At 42.2% G+C, this 15,132-nt stretch overlaps 1 protein-coding gene across 5 annotated transcripts in view; it reads right to left on the reverse strand.

Moving 5' to 3' along the window:
- Positions 1 to 15,132, reverse strand: part of TSPAN4 (tetraspanin 4) — a 752,078-nt gene that overhangs the window by 573,696 nt on the left and 163,250 nt on the right. The window contains exon 1 of one of the 5 annotated variants that reach the window (XM_081970274.1): positions 12,795 to 12,850. The exons of the other annotated variants lie outside the window; for them this stretch is intronic. The gene's annotated coding sequence lies outside the window, so the exon portion shown is untranslated. Of the gene's footprint in view, positions 1 to 12,794; positions 12,851 to 15,132 lie in introns of those variants that run through there. 5 annotated transcript variants of the gene reach the window in all.

Raw genomic sequence — 15,132 nt, forward strand, 5'->3', positions numbered from 1 at the left:
AATGATTGTTCAAAGTTCAATTGTGGTTGTAAGTCAAGAACTACCTGTACTTAAGGATAGAGCAGTTTTTCCGCACTGAAATTCCACATTTGGTCAATGGTTGGTTAGCTGGATGATGATCTGGTAGGAGCAGCTCCCTTTCATTTACAGTAATCCACATGGGAATGCATAAACAATGCTTAGCAATAGAAATTTTGGGGCTCAATTGTCATCGTAAGTTGAGGACTACCTATAAATGCATCTCAGCTCTTCTAAAACTTTTTATCGTTACCTCATCTCTGTTGGTTAAGCTAATTTCAATAATTTTATTCTCTGAACTGCTTTAATAAATCCCCTTGAAGTTACTGAATATTTCTTCCTTGTAAAAAAATACTTGTAACAAGATCAAGTAATTAATCCAATGAGGGTTCGTCTTCGCCAACTGTTCGCCTTCACAGCCATCTTGATATATTTCAGCATCCTCAATGGCCCCTCATAAATGCTGACCTATTGAGAAACCTTTAAAATGTACCACATTACTAAATTCTTTTGGCAATCTTATCATTCAAAATGCAAAAGCCTAAAAGCAACTGTGTTGCAGTCTTGATAAAGCATGGATGGTGTGTTATTTATTCAATTGTATCTTACAGTAAACAAGAACAATGCTATATATTTTTTAAAAAAGCAAATGGAGAACTACATTTCAAAAGCAGGATTTTTAGGATTAATACAAATCTTATAATGGTAAAAGAACACATCTGAAATATATTTCGGTTAGTTAACCGTTAATAATTTTTCTTGCTCTATCTTGGCCAGTTCTACTATAAGACACAAGTCTTGCTCTCTAGTACTTTGATTATGCCTGCACAGTGGCTTAATACTGCTTAGTATCTGAATTACAGATTATTTCCATTATATTTCCTGTTTATCTCTCGTCTATGGAGATTCTCGGTCATCAAGCCCATAGTGGTCCCAAAGGTGCTTTTTCAAGAGGCAACTGGACTTTCTGGGTTTTTTTAAAAAAACATTTCACTTCTCATCCAAGAAACTTCTTCAACTCTGACTGGATGGTGAGGAATGAAAGGATTTGGTAAAAAAATAATAAGACTTAACTGAAGACTCAACGACACAGCAATTTTTATTTTTTTAGTACAACAAATCACTAGAGTAAGCATTTGAAGTGTTTACACTGGGTTCTAGTATAAATCTAATCTACTTAGATTTATCGACTTAGACCATAACCATTGCCAAGCACCTGAATTTTGATCGCATAACTGGGTGGATGCTGCAATGGTTGTAAGTGTTGGGACCAGTAGTAAGTCACTTTTTTTCAGTACCACTGTAATTTCAAAAAGTCACTGAATGAATCATTGTAAATCAAGGACTACCTCTAAACAGCCACTGAACTATGCTGAACTATGAGACCCACAGAAGGAATAGGATCTAATGAGAGATTGAATATGGACAAAGGCAATGGTTCAGGGACAATTATTTGATTTTCAATATATTTGAGAACATCACATTAGAAAATCTGGACAATAACTTTAAGACACATACCCACAGATAAAACCCTAGATTTCAGTACACAGAGACTTACTTTTGCTATTTATCAATAGCAGATAGCTGCCTGATGAAGAATAAAATGCCGTCTAAATTTAGGAGCCGATGGGTGGAAAAGGGACAATGGCCTCCTCTGACAGTTTCTTTAGGTCATCTCTAATTCTTCTGAGATATTCTTCCCTGCAACCATATTCTCACAACTTGGAAATATGAAGCACCAGATGTTCAAACCAAATCTCATATAATTGATGCTCACTGGCAAATAACATTGATCTGACTTCTGCAGCTTAATTCTTCTATTTGGCAGGCAGCTCTGGCAGTAAATGTATGTTCTGATGCCAACAATAGGTTTGGTTTAAGTTTCACAAGAATAACTAGAGTGAATAGAATTTCAGAAAATCATTTACAGAACTCAGTGTCAGGAATTTTTAACACTTAAGTAAAACACTATATTGACACTCTGTAGAACTGGGTGTAGTATCACTGCATGAGAGCAGTATACCTTCATTATTCTAATGGCTACAAATGTGTAATATTGTGACTATTTATGTATTAGTATGTCAGTCTTCCTCGTCTGCATTAGGAGTAAAAAAAAATTAATTCAAATCAAATTATTTCTTCTCTACCCAGAAGTATAGTCAAGAGGCAGAGGCGTACAAGGATAATAGAAGCAATCCAGGACTAGGTGAAATTAAAGAAGATTGGATGCATTTTTGCTGTAGCTGGATGCGAAATGCGGTGGGATCGGAAAACAGTCCAATAGTTAGTTATCCAGATTCTGAGATGATCGTGTAAAGAGAAGAATTACGGTTTGCAAAGATGGTCAGCAGAATTCAGGAGTTTATAATCATGAAGCAAATATAATGGGCCATCGTTCTTTCTAACAAAAATAATAGAGAACATTGCAGTTTGTCATCAAATCCCTTTAGGCTGGACCCAGGATAGCGAACCTATGGCACGCGTGCCACAGGTGGCACACAGAACCATTTGTCAGGGCACACAAGGTGTTGCCTTGTCAGCTGGCCAGCGTGCATGTGTGCGCTGGCCAGCTGACTTCAGCCTTTTTTTTAGGCCATTTTTCACTTTCCCCAGGCTCCAGAGGCTTTATAGGAGCCTGAGGAGGACAGAAACAGCCTCCCCCCCCTCTCAACACCGGAGGCCCTCTGGAGGCTTCGGGAGCTTCCCTGAAGCCTCCGAAGTGCAAAAAACTGGCCCTGCAGGCAAACCGGAAGTTTGGGAACAGACTTCCAGTTTGTTTGTAGGGCCGGTTTTACCCCTCCGGAACCTTCAGGGGCCTTCCGGAGGCTTCCCTGAAGCCTCCGGATGACTAAAAACACTGCTACAGACAAACCGGACTTCCGGTTTGCTCGTAGGGTCATTTTTCATCCTCCAGAGCCTTCCGGAAAGCCTCCTGAAGGTCCCTAAAGGCTCCGGAGGACTAAAAATGACCCTACCGACAAACCGGAAGTGACTTCCGGTTTGCTCGTGGGGTCATTTTTTGCCCTCCAGAGCCTTCAGGGAAGCCTCCGGAAGGCCCCTGAAGGCTCCAGAGGGGTAAAACCGGCTGTACAAGCAAACTGGAAGTCCGTTCCCAAACTTTCAGTTTGCCTGTAGGGCTGGTTTTTGGCACTCCGGAGGCTTCAGGGAAGCTCCCGAAGCCTCTGGAGGGGGGCGGGGGAGGCTGTTTTTGCCCTCCCCAGACTCCTATAAAGCCTCTGGAGCCTGGGGAGGCCGAAAAAAGCATGCACAAAATGGAGAGAGTGCTGGTCATGCACGCATGAGCGCTGGGGGTCGTATATTGCATTATGAGTATGGCACGCCCACACACGCCCTCCCTGCGCTCTCCCCCCCCCCTTTTGACACACAAGCCAAAAAAGATTCACCAGCACTGGGCTAGACCATTCAATTCCTGACATGTGATACCAGGCATTCTGCAGGAATCTGAGCCACAGGAATAAGTGTTATATTGGGAGGAAAGGGGCTGACATCGCGATGGCACAAGGTGTGATCTCAGTGCTCCGAGATCGCAGTCGATATTTCTGCCGCTGGACGGTCCATTTGGACCTAAACCATCCCGCAGAGTTAGTGATTGAGAAGAGCACCTCCTGCTGATCTCAGGGACACCGCAAGTCCCTGAAAGATCCAGGAATAGCCTTTTTTTCCGGTGATAGAAACACAGCTAATGAAGCTGCTGAAGTTGGGAGAGCTCCGGAATGGGAAGAAAGTGAAAAGAGAAAGTGTGTCAAATTGGTGAGGACATTTTATTATTAGAAAGGGACTACCCCCCCAAAAAGTAAGTTAAATTAAAATTGAAGATAGAAGACTGTAAGCGGTGAAATTAATCTACATTAAACTTAGTGTGCTATCCTGTTTCTATTTTATTTTTTTCATGGATGGAATTTTTGCAAAGGCTTCCTATTTTTTAAACTGAATGGATTAATTTTTTCTTCTTCTTTATTCACTTTTGCTTACACCTATGGATTAAAATTTTGCTTCTTTTTTATAATGCTTGATTGGATTGATTGGATTGTTTTTGATCTCCATTTAAGGTTTTTTTTTCTTTCTTAAACTTGGAATATAAGAAGATAATAAGGTTTATAAAGAGGGTTGTAACAACTGGAGGAAAAGCAGTTACACTGCCACTTAGAGGCTGGAGGCTAGATACATTGTTTTTTCTTCTTTCTCTTTGATCACTTGAGATTCAAGGTTCTTTCAGTTTGTTTACTGAGAGTGATAGTAGGAAGAGCACAAGTTGTTTATACAGGTGCTTTTTGGAGGGCTATTGGAGGGAAGACAACATTTTGACTTGAAAGATAACAAATGAACCTGTTTGAAGTTTATTAAAATAGCCTTGAATCCTATTGTGGCAGTGCCTGCAAAATTGGAACAATGGCGCAGCAGGAAAAAGAAACTGTAACATTGCAAATGATTATGTTTGAAATTCAAAATCTATTAGTTGTGACAGAGAGAATTGAAAAGAGATTGGAGAATAATACAAAACAGAAACATTTGATGGAAAAATTGAGGATGTTTATCAAATGAAGAATGTGGAGGACAGAGTTCAAAAAATGGAAGAAAAAAATGGGCAAAGAGATAAGAAATCTGTGGATACTGACAACAAAGTGAGCGCGGTTGGGAATGGCAAGAGTGGAATATGAAAAGGGGAGATAGATGGATTGGAACTCTACCCCAGACTTCAAAGCACAGAAGAAGAAAGGAGTTATAAATTGATGGAGATAAGGAGAGAAAACTTGACAGAAGCACCAGTGATAACCAAAAATAAGCTGATGGAAAGAGCAGATGCTGGGTTTCGAGCTTTTATGAGATACGAAAGGAACATGTTGCAAAGAGAGGTTCACACAAGATTTTTTAAGAAAGTAACTAGAATATTAATGCTACAAATGGCAAGAGATATAAGACTGCACTATTACTGGAAAGATACAGGTTGATGCAATGAAAATGCATAATAAAAACTAAGCTAAATTTAGTTTACTAGTAGTATGTATAAAATGAAGTGACAATAGTTATAGTTAAATAATGATTAATAATGATAATAATACATATAGATATATTAGTTTGATAATATGAAATTTTATATAAACAACTCAGGGAGAATATGAGAGGAGGTTTAAAAGCTTTATCTAGAATATGTTATAAAGATGTTTTGTGATTAGATGATTTTAGGATGATTTAATAGAATGTTATCATATAATCCTATTCTAGATTTTGAATATTATATTTAAAAGATGTAAAAACAATTACAGTCAAATTAAGGTTGAGATATAATAATTGTGATATACATGAATATATGTTAATTTAAAATATGCGATTTGATATGAAAAGCAGGGGATGACTATGGAAGAGATGCATGGAAATACTGTAACCAACTGACACACTTTCTACAATTTGTAATGGAAGATGGCTTTTTTATTTTTATGTTTGTTTGTCTTTGTTCAAAAATAAATATTTTTTTTAAAAAAAGGAATAAGTGTTATATTATAGTCACATGAAAGTTAGCATGGTAAACAGGTGGCAAGGTAAGGTGGTTTTGTAGATCCTACTTGCGGACCTACCTTGTGGCATTAAGGGCGGCCAAACGTAGATATTGCGCCACCCTTATTGCGTCCGCGGATAACCGCCCTACCGCCCTGCCGCCCTGTTTAGGGTGACCCGCTCCCTCTTGTCACAGAGGACACAGGGGGCACCCTTACAGGGCAGAGCAGAGGAATTTGGGGAATATCTGCAGGACAAAGTCGCTCAGATCCGGAGCGGATGGGCCCCACTCAGTGGACCAGACGGGCCGCCAACAGCGAGTCTTGTGAGACCATCCTGGGAGGAGTTTGATTCTGTTGCCCCCGAGGATTTAGATAGGTTGCGTGGACGGCTGCGACCCACCACATGTTTAATGGACCCGTGTCCCTCCTGGTTGGTACTGGCATCTTGGGAGGTGACCCGAGGCTGGCTTCTGGGCCTGGTGAATGCCTCATTGGGTGAGGGATCCTTACCAACCGCCTTGAAAGAGGCGGTGGTGAGGCCCTTACTTAAGAGGCCTTCACTCGACCCAATGGAGCTAGCTAATTATCGTCCAGTCTCCAACCTTCCGTTTCTAGCAAAGGTTGTTGAGAATGTGGTGGCGCAGCAGTTTCCACGACACCTTGACGAATCCGAGTATCTAGACTCACGCCAGTCCGGCTTCCGACCCGGGCACAGCACAGAGACAGCCTTGGTCGCGTTGGTTGATGATCTCTGGAGGGCCAGAGATAGAGGTTGTTCCTCTATCCTGGTCCTATTAGACCTCTCGGCGGCTTTTGATACCATCGACCATGGTATCCTATTGCGCCGGTTGGAGGGGATAGGAGTCGGAGGTACCGTTTTGCGGTGGTTTGGCTCCTACCTCTCCGACCGGAGGCAATGTGTGTTGACAGGGGGACAGAGGTCGACCCCGAGGCCACTCACTTGTGGAGTGCCACAGGGGTCGGTCCTCTCGCCTCTCCTGTTCAACACATATGTGAAGCCGCTGGGTGAGATCATCCGTGGTTTTGGGGTTGAGTATCACTTCTACGCTGATGATACTCAGCTGTATATTTCAACTCCAAACCACCCCAACGAGGCTGTCGAAGTGATGTCCCGGTGTCTGGAGGCCGTCGGGGTCTGGATGGGGGACAACAGACTTAAACTCAACCCCTCCAAGACTGAGTGGCTGTGGCTACCGGCACCTCGGTTCAGCCAGCTGATCCCATCGCTGGCCATAGGGGGCGAACAATTGCCCCCTGTGGAATGGGCGCACAATTTGGGCATCCTCCTTGATGCCCGGCTGTCAATGGATGACCATGTGGCAGCCGTGGCAAGGGGGGCGTTCCACCAGGTTCGCCTGGTGCGCCAATTGTGCCCCCTACTGGACGGGATGCCCTACGCACAGTCACTCATGCGCTGGTGACGTCCCGCCTGGATTACTGCAACGCTCTCTACATGGGGCTGCCCTTGGGACGTGCCCGGAGACTGCAGTTAGTTCAGAACGCAGCCGCGCGGGCTGTGATGGGGAGTACGAGGTACTCCCACGTAACACCTCTCCTGCGCGAGCTGCACTGGCTGCCTGTGGTTTTCCGGGTGCGTTTCAAGGTGCTGATTACCATCTTTAAAGCGCTCCATGGCACGGGACCTAGTTACTTGCGGGATCGCATCCTCCCACATACATCCCTGCGGCCAATACGCTCACACAGGGAGGGACTTCTCCTGGTGCCGTCCACTAGGCAATGCCAGCGGGCGACACCGAGGAGTAGGGCCTTCTCTGTGATGGGCCCAATCCTCTGGAATGACCTCCCCCCCGACATTAGAACCACTTCTGACCTCCGCTCCTTCCGGCAAAAACTGAAGACCCACCTGTTCCGATTAGCAGGCCTGGCATAATTCAACTGTCCCTCCTGGCAAATGTATTATATCTGGTTATTTTAGGGGTTTTTTAATTTACTGTATTTGTTTTTAGGGGTTTGAATTTATTTTATATCTGCTTTGTACAGTTCTTTTAACTACATTTTAACCTCCCCCATGTCAATTGTCAACTGTACATATTTAATTTTATTGTATCTTGTTATATTTTGTATGAACTATACACCGCCCCGAGTCCCTTTCGGGAGAGGGGGCGGTCTAGAAGCATTAATATTATTATTATTATTATTATTATTATTATTATTATTATTATTATTATTATTATTATTATTATTATTATTATTATTATTAGATGCTGAGTTCTGTGTGCTTGGGATTGGGATGTAATGCTGGCTTGGCCTCAATGAATAGGTGGGTATGTAGGAATGACTTTGGGAGGCAGAAGGGAGAGTCACACAGTGGACAACTGATATGTAAAAGGTATCTCTGCACAAGGGAGGGCCTGGGAAACATTTCATAAGAAGCCTTCCCTAGTTTTCAATAGAGAAAAAGATAAGGGAGAGGGAAATTATTTGAATCTTGCAATTGTAGGTTAATGTTAACAGCAATAGCACTTTAGATTTATATGCCACTTCATAGTGCTTTACAGCATTCTCCAAGTGGTTTACAAATGACAGAGTATTGCCCCCAACAATCTGGATCCTCATTTTACCAACTTCAAAAAAATGGAAGGTGGTGTCACCCCATCAGGATCGAACTTCTGGCTGTGGGCATAAGCTGCAATACTGCAATAATGTGACTTTACAATAAATATAGACCTAATACTCCTGGCTGGGCTTCTTGTTTGGACTACGTCACAGGCAGTGGTGGCTTTCCTTTTTTTTTTACTACTGGTTTGCTCGTGTGTGCACATGACACTTTTGCACATGTGCAGAAGTGTCCAGGCGGGTGGGCGGAGCCTCCCACCGCCGAACCAGGAACAACCCACCTCTGCTCACAGGGCTAACAGATAAGGCCTGAGTGTTTCCATTCTCACACAGTATTTGGCAGGTTAAGTAACCAAGATATATTTGTGTCTGATTGGAGATTCTAGTAGCAGATCATTGGAACAAAAGATAATAGTAATATCTTCTCCTCCTGCGCAATATCTTATTTTCCTTTGATTTCAAAACAGAGTTCAATTCATGTATCTAAGGTGAGATATTTAAATTGGTCAATTAAATCAGTATGGGGTTTAACCATGATTTAATGCTGGAGCTTACAGTGTGTGTTTTTCCTCCCATGAGATTTGTAGTAAACTTTCAAGAAAATTTGTGCAGTTCAATGATGGATCAGACCAACAGTGGCAACAGTTCAGACTGGACATCTGTAAGTATGCTCTGAAATCCAGACAAGATATGCTACTGACATCAGAACTCACAAAGAGTGGGGGAAATGTATTGGCCAAATCAGTGACATGCGGTGATGTTTATGGCTGGTGAGGCTGGTGACGTCATCAGGAAGGCGGGGAATGGGACCACGTGTGCTGGAGGCTCAGGCTGCCTCAGCCTCCAGCACACGTGATCCCATTCCCCGCCTTCCTGAGCGTTCTCCGCCGGCTCGCGCTCCGCAGTGCTCGAAAGCGACTGGGGAACGACGAGAACCTTCCTGCCTCTGCTGGACTTTGCGCGCTCCTCGCGACTGCATATTGCAGTCGCGAGGAGCGCGCGAAATCCAGCAGTGGCAGGAAGGTTCTCGTTGTTCCCCAGTCGCTTTCGTGCCTTCATCATCCGGGAGCGCCGACAACATTTCTGCCTCTGCAGCTCCCTGGTGCGGCCGGACAGATGTATATAATATTATAATATTATATATATATATATATATATATATATATATATATATATATATATATATATATATATATATATATATAGTATATAATATTATATACTATTATTTCATGAAGAGAGGTGGGGCTCTACCTCCTCTGCCTGCCCTGACCGCACGTCCCTGGGCCAAATCATGGTAAGGTTGATTATAGGAGGACTTTAAACCCAGTTCTCTGGGAGATTGAAATGAAACCCTAAGGCCGTGATGGCGAACCTGTGGCACGTGGAGCCATTTGTCAGGGCACGCGAGGCGCTGCCCTGTCAGCTGGCCAGCGCGCGCAGCTGAGTTCACCTTTTTAAAAGCCATTTTTCGCCCTCCCCAGGCTTCAGAGGCTTTATAGGAGCCTGGGGAGGGCGAAAAGAGCCCCCCGCCCCCCCCGGAGGCCCTTCGGAGGCTTCAGGGACCGTCCGGAGGCTTCCCTGAAGCCTTCAGAACGCTTAAAACCACCCTCCGAGCAAACCGGAAGTGACTTTCGGGTTGCTCGGAGGGTCGTTTTAAGTGTTCCGAAGGCTTCAGGGACCGTCCGGAGGCTTCCCTGACGCCTTCGGAGTGCTTAAAACCACCCTCTGAGCAAACCGGAAGTTGCTCAGAGGGTGGTTTTAAGTGTTCTGAAGGCTTCAGGGACCGTCCGGAGGCTTCCCTGACGCCTTCAGAGCGCTTAAATCGATCCTCCGAGCAACCCGGAAGTCACTTCCGGTTTGCTCGGAGGGTGGTTTTAAGCATTCCAAAGGCTTCAGGGAAGCCTCCGGACGGTCCCTGAAGCCTCCGGAGGGCCTCCAGGGGGGCGGGGGAGGCTCTTTTTGCCCTCCCCAGGCTCCTATAAAGCCTCTGGATCCTGGGGAGGGCGAAAAAAAGCATGTAAAAATGGGGGGGTCGCGTGTTGTGTGCGCATGCACACTGGGGGGGGTCGTGCGTTGCATTATGGGTGCGGCACGCTCGCACACAAACCCCCTGCGCTCCCCCCACTTGTGGCACGCGAGCCAAAAAAGGTTCGCCATCGCTGCCCTAAGGGAACTCTAAAGACTTAAGCGCTGTATGAAGTGGAATGTTCTTACACAAAAGGACTTCTTAAAGCGTTCAAAGAAACACACAAAGATTATGGCCTTTATTATCTATATATTCATGTTCAAAATGTAAAAAATAAGATGATTTTGTCCTCTTAGTACAGAGAGTCAAAATGGCTTAACAGATATAACAGAAACCTACCGGGATTAGTATTGTAGCTGGAAAATCAAAGAACTTGTTCAAAAGTAACAAAAGCAACAGAAGGAGAGGGGGAGTTACACTGTTTAGAATATCCAGTCCTGCTCAGAAATCCAAATGAATGAACTTGGCCATGCTAGAGAAAGCATCTGAATTAAACAAAGTGGAAGAGCAAAGGAAAACGAGACCATTGTCATTGTCTTCTGTAGTATCTTCCTGCCAATCAAGAAGTGGATGTTGCCTTCCAAAGGCCAATAGCAGATCTTTCAAAAAGGTGTTCAAGTCATAATGATGGCAGACTTTTATTATGCCAGCATCTGTCGGGAGACAAACTCTGCCAGATATGATTGCTTCAGAAACTTCCTGACTTGTTTTGCTGACAGCTTTCTGCTTCAGAGGGTAGTGGAAGGTATAAGAGATTCAGCTATAATTGATTTGATACAAATCAGTTGGGAATATTTAATTGAGAAAGCAGCAGAAACTGGGGGAGGGAAGGATCCTGTAATTCAGGACTTCTGATTTTAAGAGAAACAATATCCAAACAATCAGTCATGCACCCTGAATGTTTAAAAAAAAAGATATTAATAAACATAGAGACACTGTAAGCAGGATCCACTGGCAGAGGAAGTTAATGGGAAAAGAAGCCCAAGTTTAATTGAGTGCTATGTAAAAAGGAAACATGAAAAGCTCAATTGGAAATTGAAAAAAGGAAGGCGGAAAAAAAAGGTAAGTGATTGCACAAAAGCCTTAATGAAAATTTAAAAAGAAAAGAAAAAGCAAGGAAGAGTTAAAACCACTCCAAAACTACATCACAAAAATACTCAGGAAATTGGAAAGAGCTCTAGTCTGTCTCACCTTGGCTAAAATCGGTATTTGTGTCTCCGTAATTTTATTTATCATAAATATTATCAAAGTTGTCATATTTAGTAGCACATATACTGAAAAATTAACAAAAACCAAGAAGAGATTAATACTTTTTCATTGACTTGTAAAGATAATGTCTGTCTGCCGGCTGATTTCATAAATTCAAAGTCATGATAAACATCTCTATCCAAACTATAAAACTGAAGGATTTAAGCATCATGTCCAACTTCTTTTAATACCACTATTTTCCACTCAAAGGGGCACTGTCTATTACAAATGCGAAAAAGGAACCTGTAATATTAATGGTTACACAGGAGTCAACCTTGTCATATGGAATAATCATCTACTGATATTTTTATCCTTATCTGCTACATTAAAATTTAATGCAAACCAAGTCTCAGAGATTAAACCAGGCCACACAATATTGGAAAAGTGAAAAGATTCCTACTAATGAGAAAGTGATTAGGAAAATTAGAATATGCAGAAATGAACACACTACCATTGGCAATTAAGGAGAAAGAACAAACTGATTATTATATGATATTTTTATCAATGGTTAGAGAATAAAAGACGAAATTGGAAATAGAAGAAGGTAAAAAGAAGAATAGAAAGTGTTTATATTTTTAAAATTGAAAAATAAATAAAAAACGTTATTTAAAAGTGATTAGACCAGATCCAGTGACATAAGATTCTGCCACAAGGAATAAGTTCAGTCCTAATCATTTAGTAGGCCTAAATCAGGTGTAGGCGTTAAGGGAAAAGATCTGATTGTGCAAAATTGTTTTTGCCAATTAACTGGACATGTTTAATTCAAAGGACAAGCCCAAGACACATAGCTATTTATCGCAGTAAATCCAAAAAGCGAATGGGCATATGTAAGAAAAGATGCTATTTGAATGAGCTGCTAGAGAAATTCACATCAAAACACACCTGAAAGGATTTAGCCTCACCTGCACAAAAATGTAGCTGCTTTAGTACTTCTGAGAGCACAAAAAGTTGACCTTTTAACGTGCATAATACAAGCTATTATGGAAACGTGAGAACTGCAACGTGGAAAAATAGCTTTAAAGACAACTTGGAAAAAACAATTGTCTTCAAAAATGTGCTTGTGTCGTTTTATTTCATTGTCAGGTATGTTTCAAAAGTATTCTTTTTCAAGGGCTTCTACTCTTTCCCTTTCCCAACAGGCTCCTTCCTTGAAATGATGTATCCAAAATGCATTAGGCTCTAATGATTAGGGAGTTGTAATAAACTTTTATCAATGGATATTCAAAGACTATTTCTTTTCCTTTTTATTTGCTGATTTGTGCCTCTCTACTTCATGTCTGATCTTGTGAAAGCAGCCTTCATATATTTCAGTTTTTTTCAGTACTTCTTACTGGCTTTCATTTAAAAATGCATTTACCTAAAAACCGTGGGTGAAAATTACTGACCTTTTTCAGGATTTGTGCTGAATGAAGTTTAAGAAAGAGAAAGAATAGAGAGGTTAGATGATTGTCTGAATCCAAATGACAAAAAAGAGACTGGAATTCTCTACCTGCCCCCTGATTTTAACATGGGTTAGAATACCACGAGTCTTTTAAAAGTACTAACATGATTTCATTGTTTTATTTGAAACAGCGGTGACAACCTTCACTTCCACGAAGGTAGCATTTTCATAGAATACAGGAAGAAATATTGTTTTTACTTTCTGAAGGAAGAGTGCTTAAACCCGGTTTGTATAACTCAGTTTGAGGATGCAATGCTCTGTTTTATAAACCACACTGTGGCAGGAGAACTTGTTATGGACAAGTCATGTTAAAAACAAACAAACAGACACACAAATGAAAGAAATGCACTTGTTTCAAGCCTTCCAAAACTTACAGCACAACTTAACTACTTAGTGGACTTGCAAAAGGGGTTTTTTTTTGTACCCAAGAAGCCTAGCTTTATTTCAGATGTCATTAAAACAGAATGCTCAACTGGGTAATTACCCATCCACTATCTTCATCTGAAAAGTTGACCTTTAAGAATGCCAATTGCACAATATTTCAAACCACTGTACATGGATCATGAACAAAACTCTGGACACAAAAACATTATTCTCTGATGCCTTCTATTACTTTCTGCATGTAAGATTTAGGAGCTGTGAAAATGCATCAAACACAGCTGATTATAATAGTAAATTATAATGCTTTGTTTGCTTAGGATATTATTAGCTAGTCTTGCATTTCAGTGTCTTATGGGAGCCCGAGAGCACTTTTTAAAGACATAGTAAAAGCAAAAACAGCAGAAAGTCAGGCAATCTATAAAAAGTTGAAATATATATGTGTTCATACAAATATAAAGGTCTGCATCTGGTGCCAGAAATACAGACCTAGTTACTTGCGGGATCGTATCCTGCCCCATACATCCCTGCGACCAATTCACTCGCACAGAGAGGGACTTCTCCAGGTGCCGTCTACCAGGCAGTGTCGGGGGGGCGACGCCTAGGAGCAGAGCCTTCTCTGTGGCGGGCCCAGCCCTGTGGAATGACCTCCCCCCTGATATCAGGACTACCTCTGACCTCCGCTCCTTCCGCGCAAAGCTCAAGACCCACCTCTTCCAAGTAGCTGGCCTGGCTCAACCATAGTTTTACCATATCGCTCCTGACGGGTTTTTAATTGTGTATTTTGTATTTTAATTGAGGGGATTTTAACTTGAAATTTTAATTCTATTTTATTCATCTGTTTACCTCCTCCATGCATATGTATATGTATATGTACTGTTTATATTTGTATATTTGATGTGTTTTTATTGTACGCCGCCCCGAGTCCTTCTGGAGAGGGTGCGGCTAACAAATAAAATTTATTATTATTATTATTTATTATTAGACACTGCTCTGGGAAAAGGTTTTAAGAATCAGCAAATCAAAGTTGATCTGCTGCTATTCACCATACACTTTCTCTACTTGTGTCTGAGGATTTTATGAAACTGCCCTGGCAACCCCTTTATTCTTCCATGTTCCTATGTCACTGCCTTCATCTTATTCTTGGGCCATGACTAGGAAAGCCATTTTCAGCTTAGGCGGAAAGAAACTAGAGGCAAGTGGGGACAATCTGCTGAGCTCTCCATCCATGACACATTCAAATCACTTTGGGATGATGCTGTCCTGGAATAACTGACTGCTTTGTATCTACGGCTCTCCATGGCACGGAACAGCTGATCAAGGAGAGAGCTGCAAAATAGAGACCATTAACCTCAACACAAAAACAGATGCTCAACAGGTGCTGCATGGGGTGGGGGGGACAGCTGCCCTGCAAATAATGGGTTAGTAGCATAGCCTCATCCCGTCCTAGCAACCGCCAGGCATCTTGCTTTGAGTGTTGGGCAGCTGATCCGAGGGTGGCGGAGATGCCCAGGAAAGCAGGAAAAGCTGCTTTGTTGTAGAGAACCTGGCTCAGGCTTCAAATCAGTTGTCTTGTTAGAAAATGTTGAGATAGGGCTGAACCAATGGGTCCGGCCATCTGTCAAAGCCATCTGCCAATCACAGCAGTTTCATGATTGGCAGGTAGTTTAAGATTGGTTGATGACACCCCCCCCAAGGGTTAATAAGTTTGTGAGTACGAACCAATCGATTTGCATCCCATGGCTTGAACACTCAAAACCAGGGCACCATCCTTCAGCAGTAAGCCAGAATTGAAGCTATAAAGGCAGGATAGGCATTGACAGTAGAGACAGCCAATTTTATCTTGATTTAGTATTCTGCCAGCTCAAGATGAAGACTATTTTAACTGTGCCATGGTGGGGGGG

The sequence above is a fragment of the Natrix helvetica genome (assembly GCF_964273705.1).
Source record: "Natrix helvetica genome assembly, chromosome: 1".
In the NCBI taxonomy this organism is placed as follows: domain Eukaryota; kingdom Metazoa; phylum Chordata; class Lepidosauria; order Squamata; family Natricidae; genus Natrix; species Natrix helvetica.